The sequence below is a fragment of the Geotrypetes seraphini genome, chromosome 13 (genome assembly GCF_902459505.1).
Source record: "Geotrypetes seraphini chromosome 13, aGeoSer1.1, whole genome shotgun sequence".
NCBI lineage: Eukaryota > Metazoa > Chordata > Amphibia > Gymnophiona > Dermophiidae > Geotrypetes > Geotrypetes seraphini.
Window position 1 is genome coordinate 59,051,396 of NC_047096.1, and position 24,229 is coordinate 59,075,624.

The 24,229-nt window shown below is 39.1% G+C and overlaps 1 pseudogene; it reads left to right on the top strand.

The window, feature by feature from the left end:
- Positions 1 to 4,143: 4,143 nt before the first annotated feature.
- On the top strand, positions 4,144 to 4,799 carry LOC117347122 (annotated as a pseudogene).
- The last annotated feature ends 19,430 nt before the right edge of the window (positions 4,800 to 24,229 follow it).

Below are 24,229 nucleotides of genomic sequence, written 5' to 3' on the forward strand. Positions count from 1 at the left end.
CATATGGGGACAAACTTAAAGATTTCAATATGTGTATTTTGGAGGAAAGGTGGGAGAGGGGAGATATGATAGAGACGTTTAAATATCTATGTGGTGTAAATGCACATGAGTCAAGTCTCTCATTTGTAAGGAAACTCTGGAATGAGAGGGCATAGGATGAAGTTAAGAGGTGACAGGCTCCGGAGTAATCTGAGGAAATACTTTTTTACGGAAAGGGTGATAGATACGTGAAACAGTCTCCCGGAAGAGGTGGTGGAGACAGAGACTGTGTCTGAATTCAAGAGGGCCTGGGATAGGCACGTGGGATCTCTCGGAGAGAGAAAGAGATAATGGTTATTGTGGATGGGCCATTTGGCCTTTATCTGCCATCATAGGGCACCTAACTTTTAAGAATGCCTACCACCCGCCCATGCTCCTCTCTTGGTCACAAATCCCCATGAGATCCGTGTACTAGAATTTGTGTGCAGCACTTTAGAATACGCTTAAAAAGTTGTATGCATTAATTCTAATTAGTGCCAATAATTGTTTAATTGGCACTTATTGGTTATGAGTTTATATTTATTGAAAGCTTCTATACTGCTACTAATGACTGGGGAGTCAATTCAAAGTGGTTTACATGAGCTTCTGTAAAGGTGTTACAATACAGAATTAGGGAAAAATTCAATAAGGATGCCTAAAGTTAGCGTCCACATTGTGAATGTCCAGCAACTTAGGCGTCCAAATAGATTGAATAATAAGAACAATTAACGACTTTAACAAGCAGTAATTGAAAGTTAGACTTCCAAAGGCTGTGTGCGATTCACAGAATAGGCGTCCAGAATTTCATAGACGTACATTGGAAAAAGCTCTGCCTGACAGGAGAAGCGTGGGTGTGGTTTTAATATGGACATCCATTTACAGAATCGCATTGTGCTCAGTATTCTTAAGTGTTCTAAGATGTCTATATTCTTACCTAAAATGTAGGCGTTGCAAAATCAGGTCTACTTTTGGGCACGAGTTGGATGCTAAATAGGCGCACCATCTCTCACTCACACTCATGCCCAACAATTCTCCCTTTCTATTCCCTCCCCCTCATGCCCCAAGTTAGTGCCCCCTTCCTCACTCCATTCTGTCTCCCATATTCATACCCCCCCTTTCTTTCTGTGTCGAGTTCGTACCCCCTCCCCATCACTGCCTTCCAGCCTTCCATCCTTTGTCCCTGCCTGACCCGCTACCCCTTCTCGAAGCCGACCCGTCCACAGAAACCGCAGGGGATCCCTGCCCGACTACCTGCCTGTCTGTCTGCCGGCCCATTGCACCCCCACCCCCCCCCACCCCTGAATCCACACCTGTTACTTTGTCGGAGCCGGACTCGCTCCATCCTCTCCCAGCAGCAACTCCATGCAGGGATGGCGCATGCTGCATGTGGCTGGCCCACAATCCTTCCCTCTGACGTTAATTCTGACGTCGGAGAGAAGGTTGTGGGTCAGCTACGCAGCGTGTGAGTCACTGCCTACGTCCCTGCACAGAATTGCTGATGAAAGAGGATAGAGCGAGTCCGGCTCTGAAAAAGTAACAGGGACAGCTTTGAGGGTGAGGGGTGGTGCAGTGGGCGTTCAGACAGGCAGGGAGGCATCCCCGGAAGCGGATTCAGCAGCAGGTGGGCAGGGAAGAATCCCCGGCAGTGGCATCCAGGCTGCGTACACCCAAGGGTACGCGTACCGCGTGTTGAGAAACATTGCTCTAACCCAAGAGATTGTCGTAAGCATTTTTCATAATGCGTTTGTTCTGTAACGTGTTTGTTAAGTAATTAAGTTGCATGCACAAATCTGCAATGTCCTTTGATTTGCATGTGAAACTTTGGACGCAATATGCAGAATTTGAAGAATCTCCTCAAATTACCCAAAATATCTTATTACAACACCTATGTAATCACAGCAGACTCCACCATAGATTTTTCTTCATGTTTTAACTGTACTCTGCTTTATGGACCCTTTAGAGAGTGAAAAGGTGAACTGTTAATTCTTAAAGTAAATTACATTAAATCTGAGGTTTCTTCTCCTTGAAGCCTGTTATAAATTGTCATTAAAACCTCTAATCCCAATTGGGCATCAAAATATCTGATATTTTTGTACATGAGGTGATATAATAGGGGAAGAGGAGGCTCCTCTTTTCCTTGTTTGCTGATGTGATAGCATGATGTCAGAATGGGGTTTCAAGCATCACTCTCTGGCTATGACTAGCTGCTCCTAAGATATTATTTTACCACTGCGTTTCGAGAGAGCAGGATGAGACTGATTTTCTTCTTCTGCACCCTCTGATCGTTTGTTCCAGAGCCTGTGAGAGGTGAGCATTGAGGGCAGGGATGGGGGGAGGTTGTCCTAGCGCTATGGTTGGTATGTAGAGTTGGAATTTTAGTGTTTTTTCGGAGTTTGGCCCTGTTGTCTTGAGGAGTTTGTTGCCTGTATACCTTTGCTCTTGTCAATCTGTTGAACATTAATGGTGATGAGCAGAAATTTCTCTAAGCATTGTATTTATTTATTTTAAAAATTTCTATTCTGCTTAACAACCTTTAATGCAATGACACCATTAATGCAAAAAAAGATATAAGAGATATAGAGAATTAGTAAATTATAAAAAGAAGGAGTCGATCTCTTAGGAAGGCCTGGTCTTAACAGAGGATCTTCCACTTGGACATGGCAGAGCAAGGCTTGGCTAGATATATAGAGATGGAGAAGGAAGCCAGGGTCTGCTTGTCTATTTTCTAACAGTTCAGTTTAATATTGAGTGAAATGGTGTGGTGGCCATGTTAGTCCATTTTTCAAGGTGACATAAGAAATAAAGCAAAGGAAATAAAGTGACACCTTTTTTAATATTGGAATGAGCTGTTGGTTATTGTAGAAGAAAGGGAACGATGTCTTGGCAGGAGACAGGGTTGGCTGCATCACAATGGGATGGTGGTTGCTAAGGAAAGCTACATTAGTCCCTGGGCCCATCTCTAAGTTTTATGAATAATACCAAATAGAGGGGAGACTCCTGCACTGAATCTTGTGCCTATCTCACTAATGGTATTTAGTTAGTCTGAGGCACTTTCAGGCATTAGACATGCATACTTAATTAGGGTGAACTTCCTATAGCATTTATGTGACTGGAGGCAGTTCCAGCTACATAAATGCTTTTTGTTTTAAAATCTGGGATGGTTCTATGAATGAATTTAATTTAATGGGTAATTTAATTCATAGAATGGCCATTTTTATCTGTCTGGAAAAGGGGTGTGATTTGGGACAAGGGCAGGGACAAACTTGTACATTCAGTTGCAGAATTAAGCACACAGCGTGGCAGGGAAGACTGGGGGACGCAGGCCAAGGAAGAGTAAGGGGCGCACGATGATGCCAGGTGCCAGTGCCCTGGGCACCACCCTCCCCTTGCTATGCCACTGCAGGGATCTGCAGCTAAATTTTGCACCAGGATCTACGCAAGGTTTCAGCTGGTATAAATCCAAGCGCCCAAAGTTTGAAGCAGAAATCAACTCTGAGTGCCTATTCTTAGTCTAAATGGTGTCCAACTCTTAAGTCCCAATTATAGAATAGCACTCTGCATGGATTTTTTTCAGCACTGTTTAAGCGCCATATACTGAATCTAGTCCAATATTTATGGGGTAACTTTAGCAAAGCTGTTTGGGGAATGTCTCCAGATGAGTTAGTTTTGTGCTTACAATGAAACTTACTCCTGTGCCAGGGCATGTGGCATATTATTTCAATCTGGGCCAGTACTGGGCCTTAGACTTGCACGGTCTGTGTCTGTATATGGCCGTTTGGTGGAGGATGGGCTGGGGAGGGCTTCAATGGCTGGGAGGGTGTAGATGGGCTAGAGTAAGTCTTAACAGAGATTTCGGCAGTTGGAACCCAAGTACAGTGCAGGGTAAAGCTTTGGATTCTTGCCCAAAAATAGCTAAGAAGAAAAAATTAAAAAATTTAAATTGAATCAGGTTGGGCAGACTGGATGGACCATTCGGGTCTTTATCTGCCGTCATCTACTATCTCTCAAATTTAATGCATGCCAACAAGGTCTTTCTTCCTGAATTTATTGGATAGGCAACTTTTTGAGGTGTGACTGGAAAGTGCTTTTGATCAAGTGCATTGCGCCTGCATGGCTTGAGCTGCGATGGAATATATGAAGCACACACTTTTGGTGGGGGAATCTACATCAGTGTTTGCTCAGAATATGGGATATCCTGCTGAAGATTTAACTACCAACAAGTCTGTTTCACTATATTCCGCATGGTTAAATCAAAATTGTCAGCCAAATTTCTGGAAGAGTGTGGTGCCAGATGCTTCTAAATTCTGTGGACTGTACAGACCGGCAAAAGGATTAAATGAAGGAAAATGGAATATCTCACCAAAAGTTCTCAGTGTTAACAGTCATGATAACAACTGTTATGATTATAATTGATGGAGTTGGAAACATTGCTGCTGGAATATCTACTAATGGTGCCACACACAAAATCCTTGATCGTGTAGGAGATTCCCCAATAGCTGGAGCATATGCAGTGGCAGTGCAGCAGCTATAGGAGATGGTGAGATAATGATGCGTTTCCTTCTCAGCTACCAAGCAGTGGAATACATGAAAAAGGGATCGGATCAACTTCAGCTTGCCAGAAAGTAATTTCTCAAATCCAACTTTATATTCTAGTATTCTTTGATGCTGTTATCTTTGCCATAGCAACTGGAACTGGAAGCTATGGTGCTGCCTTCTGTAAAGCTCCTGGACTTACTTGGTTTCATTACATGGTATATAATTTGTTGCCCAAGAATATATAAAGCCAAACAGAAATTCGGAGAGGTCAATACTGAATACTCCAATCTAAAAGACCAACTCCTAGTTCTCTAATTTGCACACAAGACCTAGCATCCAAATTTGAGTTTGCTGAAAGTTATCAATAATTGAGCAAAGGTGATTTATCAGTTCACGGCAGTAACCATTAGAGTAGAGAATGACACGGGAACTCAATTTCCTGTCCCTGCCCCATTCATAAAAACATATGACTAGCCTTACTGGGTCAGACCAATGGGCCATCAAGCCCAGAAGCCCATTCTCACGGTGGCCAATGAAGGTCCCTAAACCCAAGGAGTAGCAACATTCCATGCTACTGATCCAGGGCAAGCAGAGGCTTCTCCCATGTCTTAATAACAGACTATGGACTTTTCTTCCAGGAATTTGTCCAAACCTTTCTTAAAACCAGCTATGCTATCTGCTTTTACAACCTCTGGGCCAGCATATTTAGTAGACTGGCCACACAGACATCCCTGCAAATGTAGCGAGGTACCCTAGGGCACACTGAAGTGATCTTCACATTAAAAGACCCACTAGCCCAGGCACAAATCGTAACATAACCCCCTTATTGTGTATGGTGAACCCTCCAAAACCCACCCAAACCTACTTTGCTCTACTAGAACTGGTCATAACATCTACAGCTATCATACAGGCAGTTAAATACCATCTCATTCACCTCTTTGGAGGGTAGGAGAGGGGTCAGTGACCAGTGGGGAAGTGTGGGGAGATCTTCAGTGGTCATCTGCTCAGTTTGGGCACCTTTTCCCACTTTTTTATTGTTAAAACAGGTCTATATCCAAACATCTAAAATTGTGCCCTGACCGTTTTCTAAAATGGCCCTAGTCCTGCCTCTTCAGATTCAGACAACTACAATAGAAATCTGTCTACAAAATACATTTCAAAAATAGCAAATTATAAGGCATGGCGAGATAAATGTCCATCTGCCCCTTTATGTCACTTTTTTGGATGTTTTTCTTTTTTTTTTAAAATGAGCCCCAACACAGTAACACAGTAGTTGACAGTAGATTACCTGCACGGTTTATCCAGTTTGCCTAGCAAGATATACTCTTAGCATAAAGTATACTACATATGCAGACTTGATTTGGTCATTGATTTGTCCTTGCTGTTTTCAGTATACAGACCAGTGATGTACCTAGGACTGAATGGGCCCCAGGCAAAATAATTGAGGTGGACCCCACATAACACCATCACCCCTAATTGGTGGGGATGGGGGAGAGGGTGCACATTTCCTAAAGCTGGCATATTACAGTTAATAAATTAAGAATATACTTTTTTTCTACCTTTGTTATCTGAGCAACACTTTGGTCCTAGGGTTTCTCCTGCATTAATTTTTTTTTTATTAACTCTCTCCAATTTCTCTCTCTAGTCTACTAGCCATCTTTCATATGTGTCCCTATCCATCCTGTCCATCATCTCAGACCCCTCTGTGTTCCTGTCCCTGTCTTTGCCCCGTCTTTATCTTCCCCCTATCTTCAGCATCTTTCCTCTATGTCCCTATCTCTCCCCAGTGTCCAATATAACCCCTCTGTGTCCCTCTCCCTATGCTTCCTCCATAGTCAGTATCTCTTGTCCCTGCTTCTCTCCTTTCTCTTCCCTTCTTCCTGTCCCCACATGGTGTAGCATCTCTCTCTACCTTCCTCCATTAATCTAGCATTTCTGCCTCCCCTTTCTTTCTCCCCCTCAGTCCAGCATCTGCTTCCTCTTTTCTTCCTACCCTTTGGTCCAGATCTCTTTCTCTTCCCCCCCCCTCTCTACTCCATCCCCTTTAGTCAGTGTCTCAGTTTCTCTTACTCTTCCATCTTAACTTTATGTGTCAAGTTAGCCAGGCACAAATCTGAATATTGGCTGGTGCCTGATTAACTTCTGAGTCAGTGGACGTATCCAGATATTCAATGCCAGGAGCCGCATATGCCCCAGCATCAACCACTCAGGTTTAGTTCCGTCAAGTTGTTTACTATCACGGGCTGAATATTGGCCCTGTCTAGCTTGTCCTTTCTATGGACAGATGGAGAGACAGAAAGATTCTATAATAATTTGTATCCTCTTCTATGTTCACAGGTTTCTCAGCTGATCTGGTAGAACCAAAGTCGTGTGATCATCATGACCATGAACTATATTTTTAAATATCTATTTTCAGCAGTGGAGTCTGGGCTCCAACTTGCTGGTGCTGTATTTAACCATCAGGTAGTCAAAGCCAAACGTCTTCTGTTCCAAATATGGAACAGGAGCTTGCCAGATTCCAAGGTAAGTTGACATGGGGGAAGTGGGGAGGAAGGAGAGAAAGAAGGAACACACAAATATGACAGGTCATAGAGACTGGGAGACTCATTTTCACAGGTATAAAGTGTTTTCCTTATTAATCTGCTCTCTGAAGCTTTCTGTTGCTTGATGCGGCTAAAAGAAGGTACATAATTTTAGCCACACTGAGGGAAAGCGCTTCTGTGGACATGCTTCCTGTGGAGGTGTGAAAGAATTGATATAGAGGGAGTTTTCACACATGAACTCTTTCTGCAAATTTCTACTCACAGGGAAAAAAGATACACATGATTATCTGTAACTTGTAGAAAGCTCAATATAAACGTACTGCTATATAAGTACTATTGGGACCATCATTCAAACATACATAACTGAAGCAAATAATAAATTGCAAAATGGAGAAAAACAGACCTCAATAACTTGGCTCCTGGACTCACAAAGCATCCTTTAGAACCCCTATCATCATAGGTCTGTAAAAAAAATGCCACATAACCTGAAAATCAAATGCACTCATTCTAAATCTTCTTACTCTTTGGTAGGAGTCCACAATAATAAACATGTAAAAGTGATGACTCTTCACCTGAGAGTTCACTAAGAATATTGCCATTTAGGTAGTTTCCATTTTTTTCAAGTTAGCTGCTGTCATATTTAAGTCAAAGTCGGTGAAAAAGGACGAGCAGGATGGATCACAGGGCCAGTAGATGACTGCTACTCGTAGAGGTAGGGGAGAAAACAGATGGATGGAATGGACTTCAAAGTAGGGAGAGCGTTGAGATGGTGGTGGGAGAAGGGGTTGAAATCTGCAAGAGGGTGAGAGTAGCAGCCCAATGCCTCCTCTGTGACCAACCGTGTGAGGTGTGTGGGAGAAAAGGTAGCCTCCATGACACAGGGCAGCAGCTGAGATAGAGTCATCAGGGCAGATCCATGTTTCAGTGCGAGCAGGTGGAAAGATCGAGAGATTACGAGATCATGGATGAAGGAAAGCTTGTTGGAAACAGAGCGGGTATTCTATAGGGTACAAGAGAAGGGCAAGGAGGAGGGGAGAGGAGAGGAATGTTAGAGAAAAGGTTGGTGGTATTACGGGTTGGCCCGTAAGTGGACCGTAAGAGTAGGGTGGGAGTTGGTTGGGAGGACCAGGATTGGGGTTGTCTCCAGCAGAAAGCAAGAGAAGAAGGAGGAAGGTACGGGTGAGGGGAGGGGAAGGGAGGGGAGGGGAGGGGGGCATCTGCTGTTGCGATGTGGATGAGGTGCACTTAGGCAGAAGAGGAGATGATCAAATGAGAGAAAGAAAGTGCTGGATCTTTAGAGCAAAGAAGAGGGTAGAGGATAAGAGGAAGGGAGAGTCAATGGGTTTAAGGAGTGAGTGCTGTGGTGTTAAGGAGTTCCATGGCTTGGGGAGAGGGGTGAGATTGGAGATGGTTAATATCAGCAAGAAGGGGAGTAAGGGATGCCCGGAGTTCAAGATGGCATCGAGGATGGACGTCTGAGCGAGTTGTGCTCCCTTGTTTGCTGCCTGTGGCGTTGGTGTAAATCTTTCCCAGCTCTTGTTATGGGGAAGAGAAAAGGAGCCTCCCGCCCTAACCCTCCGGCAAGCAGTACCCCCCCCCCCAATGCACAATGCAGACAACAATAGAGAGCGCATTTCATCGCTCGGGAGCAGACACCTGACCTACTTTGGGGGATAGCCTGGAAACTTCAGGCGATCTCAGCGCAGGATTGAGCCAGGCGTCACTGAGTTCAGAACAATGTCTGGTTCCTCCCCAACCTGGAAGCAATTTGGTGCAGGGAGTGCTTGCAGTACTGTCGCCCCAGGAGGGAAGTACAGACTTCATCGCAGGAGGGATGCCCACGCTGGACTCCAAGGAGGAAAGGAAGTTGGCTTTGACCAATGTACCCCAGGCACCGCGGTGGAAGAGGTGAGAGGTGCTTTGACAGGTATTACCATCAGTTTAGGGGAGTTGAAAAAACCAGACAAAGTTGATATGGAAGCGCTATGGCAGGCCATATCGGTCATGGACTCCAACCTTAAATTGACTCTATCTGCTATTAAGGTAGATTACGGAACTGTCTTCTCTAAGGTGGCGCAACAGGGGGTATTACTATCCAAAGTGTCTAAGAAGTTGGAGAGACATAATGATAAATTAAAGGATATGGAAAAAGTAGAGGTGGAAATGGTTAAAGACCGTATGTATACAGCATAAAAGATGGAGAATTTTGAGAACCAATTGAGGATAAATAATTTAAGATTTTTAAATTTTTCAAAGTGTCATATCATATCTCCGGTCGAAATGGCCAGGAAATATTTTTGAGAGGTCTTAGCCATTCCACCAGAAAATATACCTCCAATTGTGAGAGCTTATTACTTAAATATTAAGAAACCTCAGGAAGAATCTACTCCAGTAGATGTACTGGAAGAAAATGCTTTGGAAAATAATTTATCATTATATCTGGAAAGTTCCCTTGAGGTGGTTACAGATAGGACAACCATGCTGCTTACTCTTGCCTTAGAAAGTGAAAGGGAATTTGTGTTTAAATTGTACTTTCGGCATCTTAATGAGCAGTTCTTGGGCTCAAATGTAAGAATATTTCCAGATTTGGATTAAAGAACCCAGAAATGTAGGAAGGAATCTTGGTCATGAGACCAACCCCCTCTTCTACAAAGCCGCGCGGTAACGGCCCCAAAGCCCATAGAGATTTAAAGGGCTTTGGGGCTGTTGCTTCTAGCATGACTTTGTAGAAGAGGGGGCAAGAGTCCTCGCTCTGGGAGCAATATTCCTTATTAAATTTCCTGCAAAATGTTATGCATCTTATTTAAATAAGAATTTTTGTTTTTTGAGCCTAAGCAGCTAATAGAATTCATTGAGTCAAACGAAAAGTTGGTGACCATGCCAGATAATGGTGGACCTTCCATACAGCTGTAGGTTAGGTACTCCATTGCCGTTACTCTAAATAGTAAGTTTATTTTCCCTCCAATGTGTTTATTTCCTTTCTTGATTTCCCATGATTGTTTAGTGGGCTAAATAAGAGTTTATTAATTTTCCTTTGTATGTTATGTATAATTCTTTTGATCTATATCAAGTTGTGAAATACTTGTAAGAATAATTTAGAATCTTATGAATAATTTTTTTTTTTTTTAAAAGAAGGGGAGCAAGGAAGTCATATTAGTGGAAGGGGGTAAGGGGAACCAGGAAGAAGCTTGGTTATGTACCAGTCTAGAGAGCAGAGGGATGCGCATGAAGGTAGTGTGTAAGTGTTGTAAAGAGGCAGTGAGGTTGAGATAAGGGATAAAAAATTTCTGCTCGTGTCGACTCCACCAGACTGAAAATGATCACTCTAGATTTGCAGTCCCTTTATAAAAAACCTTGCCATATGATTCATTGGAGTGGAGGAGAGGAAGCCATTCAGTGCAGGTAGGTAAGGCAAGGGATTACTCAATTTTAAGCCAGCAGGGATGTCTCCAGGAGAGAAGACTTTAAAACCTTGTATGTGATTCAATGGAGTGGAGCAGATGGTTTAGTGTAGATTATTATTATTATTATTATTCTTTATTCTTATATACCGCCATACCCAGTGAGTTCTAGGCGGTTTACATCAATTAGCAAATGATCTGCATTGAATAGCAGATTTACAACAAAATTAGAGGTAGATTTACAAAATTAGAAGCAGATTTACAGCGTTGGATAGCAGATTTACAACAGAATTAGCAGTAGGTTTACAAAATTAGAAGCAGATTTACAGCATAATTGGAAGAATTTTTGACAGAAAATTGCAGGCTGAATTACGATAAATTACAGTGATTTGCCACAGTCAGCCGTGAAGTTACAGCGATTCTTAACTGTCTGCAAGGAGGGCAGGTTTACATCAATATTACAGAAATTGCAGGTTTGACCGAGCTAGGTAGGGGAGGTAGAGAGTGGGGGAGGGAGGGACTGGTGAAGGAGGAAGGGGGCAGCGGTGGGGTAAGTGTCATGTGAGGTGAATGGGTTATTAAGGGTCGTGTTTGCTGAAAAGGTACGTTTTTAGTAGTTTTCTGAATGATAGGTAAGTGGGGGCCTCGAGTATCATCTGAGCTAGCCATGGGTTCGACTTGGCTGCTTGGAAGGCAAAAGTTCTATCCAGGAATCTTTTGAGAGGGCAATGTTTAGGCGAAGGGAAGGCGAACAATTGAGTTCTCCGTGATGTCCTGTTGCTGCAGTAGAGGTTAAAGTGTGTGTTTATGTAACTTGGGGTGTAGTGTAGATGGTGTAGTGTAGATGGTGTAGTGTAGATGGTGTAGTGTAGATGGTTTAGTGTAGAGTATCCTTGAAAGATACTATTGAAACAGGATATTTAGGGAGTCCCAATAGAGAAGTTTCAATAATGGTTAAAGAAAGGCAGGAGTGTTTAAGAGGAAGGCAGAGTAAAGGACTCAAATTATCCCTGTCATCTTTTCAGCAGCCTATAGATATAAGGAAAAAACACAATTTGAAGTGTCTGCATACAAAAGGTAGAAGCCTAGAAAATAAAATAGGAGAGTTTGATATACTGTTAAGCTTAGTAGTAGTTAAAAAAAAAAAAACAACAGCAAGGTGGGTTGACCCCTAAACTTTGTTTTAAGTTAAATTTTGTGTGTTTTTAATGGAATACAGTTAGCCTTGTGGACAAACGAAATGTGTTAATGTTTTTGGACCACCCTAATGTTCCAGTGGTTGGTGGATTTCTCAATATCTTCAGTGTCCTTCTCTTCCACTACTGTCAAAATATATTTTAAGATGTCACAGAGCATGTATGTGATCCGTTCCACCACTCAAATCTTAAGTTTTGACTCACAAGATGTTATTTAATGGAGCTCATTTGGTAGTGCCTTCTCTCCCTGAAAGATGCCATTTTTATCTATGTGATAGCATCGTAAGTAACTCATTTAAAATCCCAAATTAAGTTGCTGTCTTCCCAAATGGCATCACTTCCCTTTTCTACTTTTGGTACACTTCGTAGGGTTACGATATGGCTCCACAAAAGGAGGACGGATTGAGACATCCATGTTTTACTTCCATTGCTTTCAGTGGAAGTAAAACCCGGATGTCTCAATCCGTCCTCCTTTTTCTGGAACCATATGGTAACCCTAACACACTGGGAACTGCTTATTGCTGACATCACAGTTGGGGTCAAGCAAGATCAAAATGGCTTCTGCGCATCTTCTGGGTTAAGCACCAAGGCCCCTCCTCCAAAGAAAGCATTGTCACTAAGCTCTTCTCCCTCAGATAATTTTCAAAGTGGAAGCATGTGCATTTGTTCTAAAAATTTTCTGGTACCTATACAGCAGTGGTCTCAAACTCACGGCCCATGAGCCACATGCAGCCCACCAGGTACTATTTTGAGGCCCTCGGTATGTTATCATTGTTCTGGAACGTTGTCCGCCTCACTGCTGTAACCTTATGTAAGCGCTTTCTGCTGTAACCTTATGTAAGCGCTTTCCTGCGTCAGTACTCGATTGCAAGGTGGAATGGAGAGGACAATCGCATACAAAATCATGGTGTTAGGTGGGCTTAGGCGCGAGGACAGACGCAATTCTATATAGGACGCCCTTGTGCGATTCTCAAAAGCTGCTTAGGTGGCTTCAGAGACTGGGTGTCCTATACAGAATCCGGCCCTCATTCTTTCATGTCTTTATACGTATTTAAAAGAGTTTCTGTGTTTGGTAAAGCCTATGGGAATTTCCCAAACTGGACATCCTCACAAAGTCTTTTTTTAGCATTAGGCTTTATACAGTATACACTATAGACAGATAGATAGATACACAGTGAGGCAAAAATGTAACCCCCCCCCCCTAGAGTTTTCTTCTGTTTTCTCAGCAACTGCTTGGAATTTGAATGTGAAAATGTATATCTTTATTTGTTGTTACTATCTACATTTATGTGTTGAGTGAAATGAGGTTATCTTTAAACATGGCAAAATTCCAAACTTTGTAGCATAAACATCCAGCAATTTTTAAGTATTCAAAACTGTTTGACTGTAAAACTACCATTATTTGAAAAAACTGAATGCAGGGTATCAGCTATAAGCCACAAAAAAGGTGATTATAAAATCAAATGAGTGATATGAACTACCATCAAAATGAGATCTTAAACAATCACCTAATTGAAAGTTAATGACCAGTTCCAGCAAACATGATATTGGCCCAGAATGAAACCATTGGCCGTATAAAAAGATGCTGTTAGTAAAAATTTGAAAGATAACGAGAATGATAAATAAATATTCTCATATAAATTTTAAGCATTTAGAAAAGCCCAAACGTATTACATCAGACCAGTTGAGGTGAGTCAAAAAGATGCTGGAAAAATACAGACCTCCCACAAAAACATAACTAGATCACCATAAAAAGAGTGATGTTACTATAGAAAAAAGAGAGAGTTCAGAGAAGAGCGACAAGAATGATAAAAGGTATGGAAAACCTTTCATACGCAGACAGGCTAGAAAGGCTGGGGCTCTTCACCCTGGAGAAGCGGAGACTCAGAGGAGACATGATAGAGACTTACAAGATCGTGAAGGGCATAGAGAAGGTGGAAAGGAACAGATTCTTCAGCCTATTGGGAACTACAAGAACAAGGGGGCACTCGGAGAAATTGAAAGGGGACAGGTTTAGAACCAATGCTAGGAAATTTTTCTTCACTCAGAGGGTGGTAGACACCTGGAATGCGCTTCCGGAGGATGTGATAGGACAGAGTACACTAAGGGGATTCAAAAAGGGTTTGGACAAGTTCCTGAAAGATAGGGGATTGAGGGGTAAAGATAGAGGTAGAGATAGGATTATGGAAGGGTATAGGTAGAAGAAAAATGGGGATTGAAAGGTTTTAGACAAAGGATCACTTACAGGTCATGGACCTGATGGGCCGCAGCGGGAGTGGACTGCTGGGTGCAATGGACCCCTGGTCTGACCTGGCAGAGGCAACTTCTTATGTTCTTATATTAGTGACCAAAGGTTGCTTGGAATTATACCAGTTACTAGAGGAAAAAAGGGTAATAAGATGATCATAAAGAATACCATATTTTCATTATTCCAAAAGATGATGGTGATCGCCTAAAACTGCTGATTTTATAACCCTATTTCATCACCTAAAAAACTCTTTATATTCCTTCACTTTGATTTTCTAGAAAAAATCTCATTAAGGGCTCATTTTATCAAGCCGTGCTAGCGGTTTAACGCATGTAATACCGCACGCTAAACCACCGGCTGCGCTAGCCGCTACTGCCTCCCTTGAGCAGGCGGTAGTTTTTAGGCCAGCGCGGGGGTTAACGCTTGATGAAAAGTCATGCGCGTTAACCCCGCTAGCGCGGCTTGATAAAAGGAGCCCTAAATCTGAAATATACTATGGGAGATGAGCATATCTCAAAGTTCAAGAGCTCAGATCATAGGACCTCCTATGATTTAGATATCATTCCAAGTCCACATTCTGTGCTCTATTTTTTAATCATATATGCTCACTCCTCCCTCCCTCCCTCCCTTTTAAATACATTGTGAGTGCTATCTAATCATTAATTTCTTTTCTGAAGTGTTCCTGGTGCAAGAACCCTTGAAGAAGACCTTTAAATGTTATTTAAGCGTTGGTTTCTTTCATAAGATGTTACCATAACAAAATCAAAGAAGGCAACACTTATCTTCTAGTGGAACTAGCCACAATCGGCGCTGAACCTGCAATTTTTAGGTGATGAAATAGGGTTATAAAATCAGCTATTTTTTTTGTGATTACCATTATCTTATTACCTTTTTTTCCTCTAGTAACTTTTGATTTGGGTAGGGTGTTAGTTTCAGAGCCTGCATCTGATTATTTCATATTGGAATTATACCAGGCCAGAAAAATGTCTTACAAAAAAGATCAGGAAGAAACTCTAATTAATGAACCTGAAGAAATTATCTGTAAGTCACAGAAAAGTATTCCTGAACAGAGAAACACATTGGTAGATTATGAAAATTTAATATTGGTCAAAAACCTGAGTATACAATGACAGGGAAATTCTATAAAAGGTGCCTAAAGATAGGTGCCAAATAGAGGCCTAAATAAATAGATGCCTAAGTTAAGTACCTAACTTACCCCCCTCTTTTACTAATGCGCGCTAGCCAATTTAGTGTAACTGTTTTTCTGGTTAATTGAGAGTGTGTTGGAAACCTCCCTCAAGCACCCAAGCCCCAAAGCAGCTACAAACCGCATCCCCCCTCCCCCCCCCCCCCGAAGCACCAGTGTGGCAGTGGTCCAGAGCCACAAAGCTCTCCTCCATTCCTCCCTCAAGCCCTGAAGTGGCAGAAGTAGGTGGCAGTCCTGAGCCGCGAATCCCCTTGATCCCTCTCTTCCTCACCCAAAGCGCAGCAGGAGGCAGTAAAACAGGCTGCTCATGGCCAGCCCTGGCAGGGCCTTTCCTCTGATGAGTTGGAAGCTAAGTGTCTGAGGTAAACCCCTGCCGTGGCTGGCCACAAGCAGCCTATGCCTCCTGCTGACTGCTGCGCTTTGGATAAGTGAGAGAGAAAGGGAGAAAGTGAAGGAGTTTGCAGCTCAGGACCACCACCTACTTCTGCCACTTCGGGGCTTGAGGGAGGGACGGAGGAGGACTTTGCGGCTACACTGCTGCTGCACTGGTGTTTTGGGGTGGAAGGGATGGGGGTTCATAGCTGCTTTGGAACTTGGGTGCTTGAGGGAGGAAGGATTTGTGGCTCAGGATACTGCTGCTAGTGCTCTAGGGGGGGGACATTTTTTTTCCATCTGTGATTTTTTTTGCCAATTGTATGAGAGTACTAGTTAACTGAGACCCAGTTAACTGAGATTCTACTGTGCATTAGCTTCAAGTATGAGCTTTAATAAGCTCATAATTGAAAATAATAAAAATTAATTGGGTGATAGGCGTCTATCTTCATAGGTGAGATTCTACATTAGATAGTTGCCTATCTTATGGTGCCAAATATCACCTAACTCAAAGTAGGCGTTTTTAGGGGCAGAGAAGGAATTAGGCATCATTAGACGCAATTATCTAAAGTACTTAGGCGCCTATAATGTAGGCTTTTAAAACCCTGGCCTACATTGTTTAGTTAGGCATGATTCTGTAAGATACACCAACAAATCCTCGAAGGACAATTCCACTCTGACAAATGCACCCAACAATTGCGTGCACGGGCAAGTGCGCGCAGGACAATTGTGACCCATGAAGGATATCTGGAAGGCCCTGATTTACTAAGACTCCTCAGGCCCTGTCCCTTGGGATGGGGCCTGAGGAGTCTCAGCATATTAGGGCCTTCAATATATCCACTAAAAGGGTTCCCATAATCATGCTGTAAACCTAACCCATAACATTAGACAGGAAGTGAATCCTTTAAGTATCTTGCCGGGGCAGACCCACATGCATGCATTTGTCGTACGCACAAATGTTGGGGTGCAATTGTTGGCGCACGTTTTTCCTGTGAGCATTTGATGGGTCACCATTCTGTAATGGGTGCCTAAATGTGATTGAAATGAAACAAGTGCCTAACTTTAGGCATCTCTCTTTTAGGCACCCAGATATAGAATCTGTCCCTGAATTATGAACAGGAAGATGCCAATGAACAACAGAAATGTAACTACAGGAATGATTTGATTTACATTCAGAAAGAGGTGAGATGTGGTCTCAAAGAAGTAATAATGACCTAAAGCATATTGTAACTCATATTCAGCAAGATATAACTATTTCTGAATTTGAATCCTATTAGGAAGCAACAGAGACATCTGTAGAAAAAGATCTTTTTTTTACTAATCAAGAGAGCAAGACTTCTTTCCAGGAAACTGATTTAAGCCACATAAAAGAAGACATCCGTTCAAATGAAAATAATATACTCGACAATCAAAATGAAATTTTCCACAGTGCCCTAAAAAAGGGGTTAAAAAACTATGGCCACCATATCAGCCTAGCTTTGCAGAATGAAGCTATTCAACATGAAGAAAAAGATGTTTTTAGCCAAAGTGTAAAAGGTATTGAATTTGATAAAGATAAGCACTTAGAAAAGGTAAAGCCATGTTACACCACACCTACTGAAAAGACTCAAACAGATGCTGTTCAAACAGAGACTTCACATAAGAAAATAATCGTAGATGAGCTTGAAATATTTGGTGTTATCACAGCAAAGGCAAAAGTTAATTATCAAGAGACACTTGCAATTACATCAGGTCAGAAAGGTGACATAAAACAAGACAAGAAAGTAAATATAATTACTGAATATAAAGAAATTATTTGTAAACCACAAGAAGTCATTCCTGAACAGAGGAGTACATTGAATAATGACCAAATAATTACTATTGGTCAAGAACAAAGGTTAATCATGACTTCTCATCAGGCAGATGACTATGCTCAAGATAAAAAGAACTACAAAGATGATATGACTTACATTCAGAAAGGGGAGAGCTGTTCTCTCAAAGATGAAATTCTGGATGATAATGAAAGAGTTGATATTATCACAGAAAAGATAGAGATCAGTTATAATGATATTTCTTCAATTATACCAGATCACAAAAATGGCCTAAAAAAAGATCATGAAAGAAATCTAGTTACTCTATCTAAAGAAATTATATATGATCAACAAGAAATTATTCCTGAACAGAAAATTACATTAGACAAACACCAAACATTTTCAGTCAGTCATGAGAAATGGTTTATTAATACTCATCTTTTGGAAGATGCCAATTCTCAAGATAAAATGAACTACAAAGATGATATGACTTACATTCAGAAAGAGGAGAGCTGTTCTCTCAAAGATGCAATTCTGGATGACAATGAAAAGATTGATATTATCACAGAAAAGATAGAGATAATTTATAATGATATTCCTTCAATTATACCAGTTCACTACAATGATCTGAAAAAAGATCATAAACAAATCTTAGTTACTGAATCTAAAGAATTAACCCATGATCAACAAGAAATCATTCCTGAACAGAGAGTTACTTTAGTCAATGATCAAATATTTACTGTCGGTCAAGAGCAAACATTAATTAAGACTTCTCATAAGGAAGAAGCCTTTGCTCAAGAAAAAAGCGAATACAAAGATGATATAATTTATATTCAAAAAAAAGAGATTGGTTATCTCAAAGAAGTAGTTTTCGACATCCATGAAACAGTTGATATTATCACTGAAAAGAAAGATATTAAATTTAAATATCATCAGATTTCCCCAAATATACCAAGCCACAAAATAAATTTTAAAACAGAACAAGAAGAACTTCAGATTACTGAGAATAAAGAAATAACCTTTGAGTTGCAAGATGTTATTCCTGAACACAGAGTTCCTTTGGACGATGATCAAATATTTACTATTGGTCAAGAACATAAGTGTAGGATGACTTTGCACAAAGGAGATGCCTATACTCAAAAGACATGGAACTACAAAGATGATATGACTTACATTCAAAAGGACAACTATTATCTGAAAGAAGAAACTTTGGATAACCATAAAAAAATGGCTTTTATCACAGAAAAGATAGCTACTTCTTATCATGAGATTTTGCCAATGCTACTAGATCACAAATCTGGCCTAGAAAATGATCAAGAACAAATTCTAATTACTGAATCTACAGACAAAACCTGTGACATGCAAGACATCATTACTGAACACAATATTCTTTTCGACGATGATCAAATATTTACTGTTGGTCATGAGCAAAGGTTTATTAATACTAGTCATCAGGAAGATTCCTATCTTCAAGATAAAATGAACTACAAAGATGATATATCTTACATTCAGAAACAAGACAGATGTTATTTCAAACAAGTAATTTTGGACACCCATAAAAGAGTTGATGTTATCTTGGAAAAGACAGATGTCAGTATTCATGAAATACCTTCAATTATACCAGGTCACAAAAATGAAATGAAAAAAGATAAAGAACAAATTTTAGTTAATGAATCTAAAGAAATAATCTATAGGCTCCAAGAAATCATTCCTGAAGAGACAGTTATTTTACACGATGATCAAATATCTGCAATTAGTAGAGAACACATGTTTAGAATGAAGTCTTATAATGGAGATGCCTTTGCTCAAAAGAAATGTCACCACAAAGATGATATGACTTACATTCAGAAAGAGGACAGCTCTTATCTCAGTGAAGTAATTTTAAATCACTATGAAAGAGCTGATATTATCACAGAAAAGATAGATGTCAGTTTTCATGAGATTCCTTCAATTATACCAGATTACAAAAATGACCTCAAAAAAGATCATGAAAGGAATCTAGTTACTCTATCTAAAGAAATTACATATGATCGTCAAGAAATCATTCCTGAACAGAAAGTTGCATTAGACAAAGACCAAACATTTTCTCTTGGTCAAGAACAATGGTTCATTAATACGTATCAACAGGAAGATGCCTATTCTCAAGATAAAATGAACTACAAAGATGATATGACTTACATTCAGAAAGAGAAGAGCTGTTACATGAAAGACAAAACTTTGGCTGATCATAACAAAATAGTTTTTTTCACAGATAGGACAGATATTAGTTCTCATGAAATTCGTCCATTGCTACTAGATCACAAATCTGACCTAAAAAAGGATCAAGAACAAATTGTAATGACAGAATCTACAGACAAAACCTGTGACATGCAAGACATCATTCCTGAACACAATATTCTTTTGCACGATGATCAACTATTTATTGTCAGTCATGAGCAAAGGTTTATTAAGACTTTTCATCAGGAGGATGCCTATGTTCAAGATAAAATGAACTACAAAGGTGATATATCGTACATTAAGAAAGACAGCTGTTATCTCAAAGAATTCAATTTGGACGCCAATGAAAGAGTTGATATTATCACAGAAAAGATTGATATCAGTTTTCATGAGATTCCGACAATTATTTCAGATCACAAAAATGACCTAAAAAAAGATCAAGAAAGTAATTTAGGTACTGTATCAAAAGAAATTACATATGATCAACAAGACATCATTCCTGAACACAATATTCTTTTGGATGATGATCAAATATTTTTTCTTGGTCATGAGCAAAGATTTATTAATACTTCTCATCAGGAAGATTCCTATCCTCAAGATAAAATGAATTACAAAGATGATATATCTTACATTCAGAAACAAGACAGATGTTATTTCAAACAAGTAATTTTGGACACCCATGAAAGAGTTGATGTTATCACAGAAAAGATAGATGTCAGCATTCATGAAATACCTTCAATTATACCAGGCCACAAAAATGAAATGAAAAAAGATGAAGAACAAATTCTAGTTACCGAATCTAAAGAAATAACATACAAGCTCCAAGAAATTCCAGAACAGAGAGTTATTTTAGATGATCATCAAATATCTGCTATTAGTCAAGAAAATAAGTTTAGAATGACCTCCTATAATGAAGATGCCTATGCTCAAGACAAATGTCACCATAAAGTTGATATGACTTACATTAAGAAAGAGGAGAACTCTTATCTCAATGAAGTAATTTTTGATCACTATGAAAGAGTTGATATTATCACAGAAAAGATAAATGACAATTTTCATGAGATTCCTTCAATTATTCCAGATCACAAAAATAACCTAAAAAAAAGTCAAGAAGCAATTCTTGTTACTGAATCTAAAGAAATAACCTATGATCAACAAGAAATCATTCCTGAATATAAAGTTAGTTTAGACACAGGTCAACTATTTACTGTCAGTCAAGAGCAAAGATTAATAAAGACTTCTCATGGGGAAGAGGCCTATGCTCAAGAGAAAGGTCACTACGAAGAAGATATAATTTATATTCAGAAAGAAGGGAGTAGTTATCTCAAAGATGTAATTTTGGACAAACATGAAACAGTTGATATGATCCATCAAAACACAGATGTTAAATATCACCAGCTTTCTCCAAACATAACAAAATACCAAATTGACATAAAAAAAGAACGAGAAAAACTTCAAATTACTGAGAGTAAAGAAAAAACCTATGAGCTACAAGATGTCATTCCCGAACAGAAAGTTCCTTTGGACAATGATCAAATATTTGCTATTGGTCAAGAACATAAGTTTAGGATAGCATCTTACAAGGAAGATGCCTATACTCAAGATTCATGGAACTACAAAGATGATATGACTTATATTAAAAAAGAGAAAAACTGTTACCTGAAAGAAGAAACTTTTGAAAACCATAAAAAAATGACTTTTATAACAGATAGGGCAGATATTACTTATCATGAGATTCCTCCAAAGTTACTAGATCACAAATCTGACCTAAAAAAAGATCAAGAACAAATTGTAATCACTGAATATACAGGCACAACCTATGACATTCAAAACATCATTCCTGATCACAATATTGTTTTGGACAATGATCAAATATTTACAGTCTGTGATGGGCAAAGATTTATTAATACTTATCATCAGGAAGATGCCTGTGTTAAAGATAAAAAGAACTACAAAGATGATATATCTTACATTCAGAAAGAAGACAGTTTTTATGTCAAAGAATTCATTTTGGACGCCAATGAAAGAGTTGATATTATCACAGGAAAGATAGATGTCAGTTTTCATGAGATTCCTTCAGTTCTACTAGATCACAAAAATGATCTAAAAAAAGATCAAGAAAGAAATCTAGTTACTGTATCTAAAGAAAATAAATATAATCAACAAGAAATCATTCCTGAACAGAAAGTTACATTAGACAAGGACCAAATATTTTCTGTCGGTCATGAGCAATGCTTCATTAATACTTCTCATCAGGAAGATTCTTATTCTCAAGATAAAGAGAACTACAAAGATGATATGACTTACATTCAGAAAGAGAAGACCTGTTACCTGAAAGAAGAAACTTTGGGTGACCATAAAAAAATGGCTTTTATAACAGATAGGACAGATATTAGTTATCATGAAATTTCTCCAGTGCTACTAGATCACAAATCTGACTTAAAAAAGGATCAAGAACAAATTTTAATGACTGAATCTACAGACAATATAATTTATATTCAGAAAGAAGAGAGCTATTATCTCAAATATGTAATTTTGGACAGCCATGAAACAGTTGATATTATTAAAAACACAGATCATAACTATCACCAGCTTTCTCCAAATATACCAAGCCACCAAATTGACATAGAAAAAGAAGAAAAACTTCAGATTACTGAGAGTAAAGAAATTACCTCTGACCTAAAAGATGTCATTACTGAACAGAGAGTTCCTTTGGACAATGATCAAATATTGGCTATTGGTCAAGAACATAAGTGTAGGATGTCATCTTACAAGGAAGATGCCTATACTCAAGATACATGGAACTACAAAGATGATATGACTTATATTCAGAAGGAGAAGAGCTGTTACCTGAAAGAAGAAACTTTGGATAACCATAAAAAAATGGCTTTTATCAAAGATAGGGCAGATATTAGTTATCGTGAGATTCCTCCAATGCTACTAGATCAGAAATCTGACCTAAAAAAGGATCAAGAACAAATTGTAATGACCGAATCTACAGACAAAGCCTGTGACATGCAAGACATCATTCCTGAACATAATATTCTTTTGCACAATGATCAACTATTTATTGTCAGTCATGAGCAAAGGTTTATTAAGACTTTTCATCAGGAAGATGCCTATGCTAAAGATAAAATGAACTACAAAGATGATATAACTTACATTCAGAAAGAAGACAGCTGTTATGTCAAAGAATTCATTTTGGACGCCAATGAAAGAGTTAATATTACAGAGAAGATAGATGTCAATTTTCATGAGATTCCTTCAATTATACCAAATGAAAAAAATGACCTTAAAAAAGATCAAGAACGGAATCTAGTTACTGTATCTAAAGAAATTCCATATGATCAACAAAAAATCATTCCTGAAGAGAAGGCTAGATTAGACAAACACCAAATATTTCTTGTCGGTCATGAGCAATCATTTATTAGTACTTCTCATCAGGAAGATTCATATTCTCAAGATAAAATGAACTACAAAGATGATATAACTTACATTCAGAAAGAGAAGAGCTGTTACCTGAAAGATGAAACTTTGGATGACCATAAAAAAATGACTTTTGTAAGTGATAGGATAGATATTTGTTATCATGACATTTCTCCAATGCTACAAGATCACAAATCTGATATAAAAAAAGATCAAGAACAAATTATAATGACTGAAACAACAGACAAAACCTGTGAAATACAAGACATCATTCCTGAACCCAATATTCGTTTGGATGATGATTATCTATTTACTGTTGATCATGGGCAAAGGTTTATTAAGACTTTTCATCAGGAGGATGCCTATGCTCAAGATAAAATGAATTATAAAGATGATATATCTTACAATCAGAAAGAAGCCAGCTGTTATGTCAAAGAATTCATTATGGACGCCAATGAAAAAGTTGATATCACAGAAAAAATAGATGTCAGTTTTCATGAGATTTCTTCAGTTATAAAAGATCACAAAAATGACCTCCAAAAAGATAAAGGAAGAAATCTAGTTACGGTATCTAAGCAAATTATATATGATCAACAAGAAATCATTTCTGAAAAGAAAGTTACATTAGACAAAGACCAAATATTTTCTGTCGGTCATGAGCAATCGTTTATTAAAACTTCTCCTCATGAAGATTCCTATTCTCAAGATAAAATGAGCTACAAAAATGATATGACTTACATTCAGAAAGAGAAGAGCTGTTACCTGAAAGATGAAACTTTGGATGACCATAAAAAAATGACTTTTATCACAGATAGAACAGAAATTTGTTATAATGAGATTCCTCCAATGCTACAAGATCACAAATTTGATCTAAAAAAGGATCAACAACAAATTGTAATAACTAAATCTACAGACAAAGCCTGTGACATGCAAGACATAATTCAAAAGCATAATATTCTTTGCCACGATAATCAACTCCTTACTATCAGTCATGGACAAAGGTTTATTAAGACTTTTCATCAGGAGGATGCCTATGCTCAAGATAAAATGAGCTACAAAGATCATATGACTTACATTCAGAAAGATGATAGCTGTTATCTCAAGGAAATAAGTTTGGATGCCAAAGAAAGAGTTGTTATCACAGAAAAGATAGATGTCAGTTTTCATAAGATTCCTTCAATTATACCAGATGACAAAAATGACCTAAAAAAAGATCAACAAAGAAATCTAGTTACTGTATCTAAAGAAAATATATATGATCATCAAGAAATCATT